Consider the following 7,721-nt stretch of genomic DNA (forward strand, 5'->3'; position numbering starts at 1 on the left):
GTTGAGTGGAGAGTTACCATTTTAGCAGAGCTGCTAAAAGCTACAGCAAGCTGTCAACCTAGCTGGTTTGGGGGGGGGTCACTCCTGCTTCTGGTGCAGCTCAATTAAACAAGCCCCTGCCTTCCTCGTTTTCTTCAATTCAGGCGGATGTCTAGGGCAGCTCGGAAGGGTCCTTGTGCAAATGCGCATGCGTGCAAAGGTAGAGTCCTGGCTGGAAAGCTTAAATCCTGCCGCCACTACACTGGAGAGGGATTGAAGAAAAGGAAATATGAATTGGCTCCACCCTGTAGCTTGACCAATTGTGGCTAGGAGCCAAGTAGCGTCATAGATCTGAAAAGAAAAAAGGTGTAGACTCACACACACTGGCCAGCTTCCATTTTGACTTGTTCACGTTGGGCTTCTCTGAAGCATGTAAAGGCAAGAAGCAGGCAGGGGGAGCGCCGGCTCACAATGGCACCCAAGAACTGCTCTCCAGCCCATTCCAAGCTGAAAAAAAGCAGTGTAAATCACTCTTTGAAAAGCTGGCATCACTGGATCAAGCACTTTGGTTGAATGAAACGAAATCATTTTATGTGTGTTTTGAATAAATGTGCAATTAATTGTTACTGTTTTGAATTTTATGGTGCTATTTGTCATGTGACAAAGACACATGAGAGCTGAAGCAGCAAAGCAGGCTGGGAAGTGCTGGGACAGCATAGTCATTTGGGCCTACTAAAGTTAGTCAGGTTATGGGCCCAGCGTTTTATGGATGGCGAATTGCTAAAGCTGGAGAATCAGGGTGTTGTTGGTGAGGACCTCGAAGGGACTGAAGGTCCAGTGGTGAGGCCGCGTACCAAAGAAGCAGACCCGGTGCAGCAAGGAGCAGAAGCCATGTCAGCTCAGCAACCTGCACAGTTTATTAATCTTGGCAAGACTGCCCAGATGGAACGTCTAAATGGTAAGAATTACCTGACTTGGGCTCTCAAGCTTGAAGTCTGGTTCTAAAACGTGATAGACTTTGGCACTGTGTGGAAACTGGTTTGAATTATGTTGTTTATGAAGAAGTTTATTTTAACTCAGTAAAGCTTTTATTCTTTAAAACTCTGCATCATTAATTTACGCTGCGCGTCACTATTATCTTCCTTAGTGGGTTGTGCAAACTGCTGTTCTGGGTACCATGCCTTCTATAGGGTAGATTAGGGGGCACTTGGGGTGAGTTTATGGAACCAGGGGAGCAGTGAATTGCAAAGGTTTGGGAACCACTGCTGTAATTCAGCTTTGTGCTGTGACATACATCCTGTCTGTGCTTGCCACATGGTATAAATCACCGTATGATTCCCCACTCAAGTCCCCCTGTGTGCTGTTCCGGGGGATCTCCTGAGCACCCGAGCCAATTTTCAGCGCAGGGGTGGTGGGGGAGAAAAGCGATGGGATGCCCCACTGCGCATATAACTCTGGAATATTTGCAGATACCTCAAGCCACCTAATCCGGAACGCGGCAGCTAGACTGGTGACTGGGAGCGGCCGCCGAGACCATATAACACTGGTCTTGAAAGACCTACATTGGCTCCCAGGACGTTTCCCAGCACAATTCAAAGTGCTGGTGCTGACCTTTAAAGCCCTAAATGGCCTCGGTCCAGTATATCTGAAGGAGCGTCTCCACCCCCATCGTTCTGCCCGGACACTGAGGTCCAGCGCTGAGGGCCTTTTGGTGGTTCCCTCACTGCGAGAAGCCAAGTTACAGGGAACCAGGCAGAGGGCCTTCTCGGTTGTGGCGCCTGGCCTGTGGAACACCCTCCCACCAGATGTCAAAGAGAAAAACAACTACCAGGCTTTTAGAAGACATCTGAAGGCAGCCCTGTTTAGGGAAGCTTTTAATGTTTGATGTATTATAGTATTTTAATATTTTGTTGGAAGCCGCCCAGAGTGGCTAGGGAAGCCCAGACAGATGGGCGGGGTATAAATAATAAATTATTATTATTATTATTATTATTATTATTATTGACGTTTTCATGATTTCCTGTTCTGTTCGCTTCACCCCCCAGGTTAGGGTTCTGGCACACCTGGGTGAGGCTGGAGTGAGATGCCTCTCTCTGTTTTGACCTGGCTCAAATAAAGGAAATGAATGGGCGTTTCGAACAAAGGAATAAGCAACTGTCCAAAAGTGAAAAACAGTATTTATTTCTGTATAAGGGATGGGAAGGGAACTGGCATGTGTTTTGAAAAGGAGACAAAGAGGTCCGGCTTCATTTCAGCGAATCAATAAGTAAGTACCTGACATTTAACCTTGAAGGAATGTTTCCTTTCCTCGCAAGCCGTTTAAGTAACCCAACGCCAGGTGAAGAAAGCCAAGAACCGGCTCTCTTTTCAGATAAGAAACGTCAGGCTAAATGCTTTAGATGAAGATAACTCGCCACGCTGAAACTGTGAGCTACCCTCCTGCTGCCTTCCTCTCAATTTGTTAAGACCGACTGCCGTGATTTGGTTGATGGCCTGGGTGGGTGTCTAATCCGATCCTTGCAGTTTATCTTCCATCAGCAACCCTCCTTCTTCCTGAAGTTGGCATTGGCAGAAGTCTCATAGGAATGTGAGAAGAGCCTTCTGGATCGCATCCATGGCCCATCGCAGTCCAGCACCCTGCCCTCAACCATGGTCAATGAGATGCCTCCATGGAAAGACCACAAGCAGGGCACAACACCCCTCTCCTCTCCTGTGGTTTCTAGCTACTGGTACAGTGGTATCTCGGGTTACAGACGCTTCAGGTTACACACTACGCTAACTGAGAAATAGTGCTTCAGGTTAAGAACTTTGCTTCAGGATAAGAACAGAAATTGTGCTCCGGCGGCGCGGCAGCAGCAGGAGGCCCCATTAGCTAAAGTGGTGCTTCAGGTTAAGAACAGTTTCAGGTTAAGAATGGACATCCAGAACAAATTAAGTACTTAACCCGAGGCACAGTGGTGCCTCGCAAGACGAAAAGAATCCGTTCCGCAAGTCTCTCCGTCTTGCGGTTTTTTCGTCTTGCGAAGCAAGCCCATTAGCGGCTTAGCGGATCAGCTGATAAGCGGTTTAGCGGATCAGCTGATAAGCGGCTTAGCGGATCAGCTGTTAAGCGGCTTAGCGGCTTAGGATAAGCGGCTGATAAGCGGCTTAGCGGCTTGGGAAAAAGGGGGGGGGAGGAAAAAAACCCCGCAGGAACTCGCAAGACATTTTTGTCTTGCAAAGCAAGCCCATAGGAAATTTGTTTTGCGAAGCACCTCCAAAACGGAAAACCCTTTCGTCTTGCGGGGCACCACTGTACCACTATACAGGGGACGTGGGTAGCACTATGGGTTAAACCACAGAGCCTAGGACTTAGAATCATAGAATCAGAGTTGGAATAGACCACAAGGGCCATCGAGTCCAACCCCCTGCCAAGCAGGAAACACCATCAGAGCACTCCTGACATATGGTTGTCAAGCCTCTGCTTAAAGACCTCCAAAGTAGGAGACTCCACCACACTCCTTGGCAGCAAATTCCACTGTCGAACAGCTCTTACTGTCAGGAAGTTCTTCCTAATGTTTAGGTGGAATCTTCTTTCTTGTAGTTTGGATCCATTGCTCCGTGTCTGCTTCTCTGGAGCAGCAGAAAACAACCTTTCTCCCTCCTCTATGACATCCTTTTATATATTTGAACATGGCTACCATATCACCCCTTAACCTCCTCTTCTCCAGGCTAAACATGCCCAGCTCCCTTAGCCGTTCCTCATAAGGCATCGTTTCCAGACCTTTGACCATTTTGGTTGCCCTCCTCTGGACACGTTCCAGTTTGTCAGTGTCCTTCTTGAACTGTGGTGCCCAGAACTGGACACAGTACTCCAGGTGAGGTCTGACCAGAGCAGAATACAGTGGCACTATTACTTCCCTTGATCTAGATGCTATACTCCTATTGATGCAGCCCAGAATTGCATTGGCTTTTTTAGCTGCCGCTGATCAGAAGGTCAGCGGCTCGAATCCCAGCAACGGGGTAAGCTCCCATTGCTCAGTCCCTGCTCCTGCCAACCTAGCAGTTCGAAAGCACATCGAAGTGCAAGTAGATAAATAGGTACCGCTCCGGTGGGATGGTAAATGGCATTTCCGTGTGCTGCTCTGGTTCGCCAGAAGCGGCTTAGTCACGCTAGCCACATGACCCGGAAGCTGTATACCGGCTCCCTCGACCAATTGGATGGCCAATTCAACATAGCGCTATGACAATTCAGTGCTGCATTATCCCGTCTGTGCTAACATTCCAGCTGGCCACATGCGGCAATCCCCTGCTCTATTCCCCCCCCCCCATGTGCTGTTCCAGGGGTTCTCCTGCTCCCGAGCCAATTTTTTAGGGAACGGTATATTATGTGGGTTTTTCTATCCACTTCCTCCACGCCACATATAACTTGATGGGCTTTGATCATGTCACCTGTGGCTCAGTTTTCTCTAGAAGATCTTGATTCCCCAGAGGTCCTCTTCAAATGGGATGCATGGAAACCAGATGTGCTTCTTAAGAGTTTCTTACACGAGTCAGTAGGGATGCAGGAAGCTCTCCACTTGTCACAAGCAGCGCTGCTTCCATTCCTCTGTAGTCCGACTTCAGCCAAAAACTATATTATTCATTTCACTGGCTGCTGTAGCCAAATTACGTAATTGACCTAATTATGTAAGTTTTGTTGTCATTACATTATTCCACCCCATTCATTTCAATGCATTAGCTAGCTAGCAGGACCAGTGGTCAGGAATTGTAGTCCAAAAACAGCTGGAGACCCAAGTTTGGGAATCCCTGGTCAAGACTAACATCCTGTTTCCAACACTGACCAACCAGATGACTTTGAGAACCTAACAAGCAGGGAAAGTATGGATCTTTAACAAAGAATAGTGCAATCTGGAAAAATAAACCATTTTTTTAATTCTAGAGCTCATGGACTCAGCATTTTGGGGAACTTGGAAGCAATTCACTTTGCTTTAATGGCAAAAGGCAGTGTGCACTGAAAATTCAACATACAGTGGTGCCTCGCAAGACGAAAAGAATCCGTTCCGCGATTCTCGTCGTCTAGCGGTTTTTTCGTCTTGCGAAGCAAGCCCATTGATTAGCGCTACAGCGGTCTAGCGGCTTTCCGTGATCAGCTGTTAAGCGGGTTTTTCAGCGGAACAGCTGATAGGCGGCTTAGGAAAAGGGGGGAGCGAAAAAAACCCGCGGGGACGCGCAAGATTTTTTCGTCTTGCAAAGCAACCCCATAGCGAAATTCGTTTTGCGAAGCGCCTCCAAAACGGAAAACCCTTTCGTCTAGCGGGTTTTCCGTCTTGCGAGGCGTTCGTCTTGCGGGGCACCACTGTACTAAATCTAGCCTTGGCCAATCTGGTGCCCTCCATGAGACTTGGGACTATAGCCCTCTATCGGTCTGTTGCTTGTTGGAGCTGTAGTCCAAGATATTCGGATATTCAGAGGGTATGCTAAGCAGCTGCAAAAAGGGGCAGATTACCATTTTGGGGTTACTAGGATACAGAACGGTAGGCAAAACCACAGATGACAGAGGTAAGCACTACATATTATGGCAGATAATCCTTACAGCCAGTGGCTAAAGGTAAAGGGACCCCTGACCATTAGGTCCAGTCGTGACCGACTCTGGGGTTGCGGCGCTCATCTCACTTTATTGGCCGAGCGAGCCAGTGGCCAGCATGACTAAGCCGCTTCTGGCAAACCAGAGCAGCGCACAGAAACGGTGTTTACCTTCCTGCCGGAGCGGTACCTATTTATCTACTTGCGCTGGTGTGCTTTCGAACTGCTAGGTTGGCAGGAACAGGGGCCGAGCAACGGGAGCTCACCCCGTCGCGGGGATTTGAACTGGTGACCTTCTGATTGGCAAGCCCTAGGCTCTGTGGTTTAGACCACAGCGCCACCCACGTCCCTTACAGCCAGTGGCTACTTCAAATTAAATACAGAAATGCAGCATTGTCATCCAGCAACAGGAAAAAAACCAAGGCAAAATCAGCTGTTGTCAGGGGTTCAGGAGCAGAGGCGAGGGCAAGGGAGGAAACAGAGAGCGAGGGGGAGGAGGCAGAAGAAAGGATGAGTGACGACGACGACCCGAGATCTCCGAGTCTGTCCAGTGAATCAGAAGATTCACAAAGAGGAGCACCAGTGGCAAGGGCAAGGGGGGAGACTAGGGGGACACCCCAGGAAGAAAGAGCCAGAGGGGACTCAGAGGGGAGCAGTTGGAGATCGGGACCTACGTCACCGCCAGAGAGTAGGGAAGAGGAAGAGCGCCTGGGAACTAGCGCTGGCAGCTCACAACAGGAGGGAGGGCACGAGTCAGGAGTGGCCACACCTTCATCGGGGAGCGAAGTGACGGTTAGACGGAAAGTGGAAGGTTGGGCGCGCGCGCCAAGTTCAAATGCACAGGAAGGTGGCGCAGTAGGCAGCCCGGAAAGAGAGCCAGGTCCTAAAGCCCGGCGCAAGGAGACAGGGGAGTCAGGGGGGTCAGCGTCAGAAGAATCCCGGAAGGGAGAGACCCAGGGGGGCAGAGGGACCCAGAGGAGAACTGTCAGGCGGAAAAGGTGGAGCAGGGCTAGGATATTAAGTTGGTGCGCAAGGGGCGGAGACTCAGAAGGAGCTTCGCCGACCTAAGCATAAGGCGTAGGGTTGCACGCAGCAGCTTAAGAATGGAGACTGTAACTCAATAAAGACTTTTAATCAACAACCGCTGGCTAGCGTGATCCTCTGTGAGCTAGGATCTGGAAGTAACCCTGACAGCTGTATTTTTTGTTTTGATATCTGCTTGAAGTTTTCAACTAATTAAAACTATCTGAATCAAGTTTTTCCCCCCTCACAGTGATTTGATGCAATGCAATTGTCAGGACTGCAAAGAATGTTTTTGTACTTGAAGACAAATCTCTTTTGGAGAGAACATTAGAAACTGATTGGTTAATTGAAACTTTTTCCCCCCCTAAACCCTCATCTTGCTGCTGCAACAGCCCTTCAGAACACGCCTTTTGCCTTCCAAAATTGGGAATAGATGAGTACCTCAAACATGGTCCCAGTACTGTTTTGCCACAGTTACTAATACTTCAAGCAGCATTCTTCCAACACAGGAAAGATGTACACAGCATGCTCAAGACTGTATTTGAAGTGGACTCAATAGTGGCGTTCTGGAGGAATTCAGCCAGCTGGGAAGAAAAAATACAATCTACAGATTAAATATTCCTAAAATGCACTTGGGACAGATCGTTCAGGATTATGGCACTTTGGATTTTAGATGAGAGGTTAACACGTGGGAGCAGTTAAATATGCAAGCACAAAAATGAGAAAGTTTCTGTATGTAGAGAGCTAGCATATTGAGAAGTAATTGAAGTTAAAATGTTTCATGATTTTCATATTGCAGTGGGTTCCCCCCCCACAAAAAACCCCAGTTTATTCAAACATGCAATGCACACCTACAGTTGAAAAGTTATATAGCCCAGGAAGATTTATCCTTTGTTTTTAAAAAGAATTATTTCTAATTTTTCACTGTAAGCCTCAATAATTAAATAAGAGGGTTAGGTAAAGGTAAAGGTACCCCTGCCCGAACGGGCCAGTCTTGACAGACTCTGGGGTTTGTGCGCCCATCTCACATCTATAGGCCGGGGGCCAGCGCTGTCCGCAGACACTTCCGGGTCACGTGGCCAGCGTGACAAGCTGCATCTGGCGAGCCAGCGCAGCACACGGAACGCCGTTTACCTTCCCGCTGGTAAGCGGTC

The sequence above is a fragment of the Podarcis vaucheri genome, assembly GCF_965113315.1.
Source record: "Podarcis vaucheri genome assembly, chromosome: 1".
NCBI lineage: Eukaryota > Metazoa > Chordata > Lepidosauria > Squamata > Lacertidae > Podarcis > Podarcis vaucheri.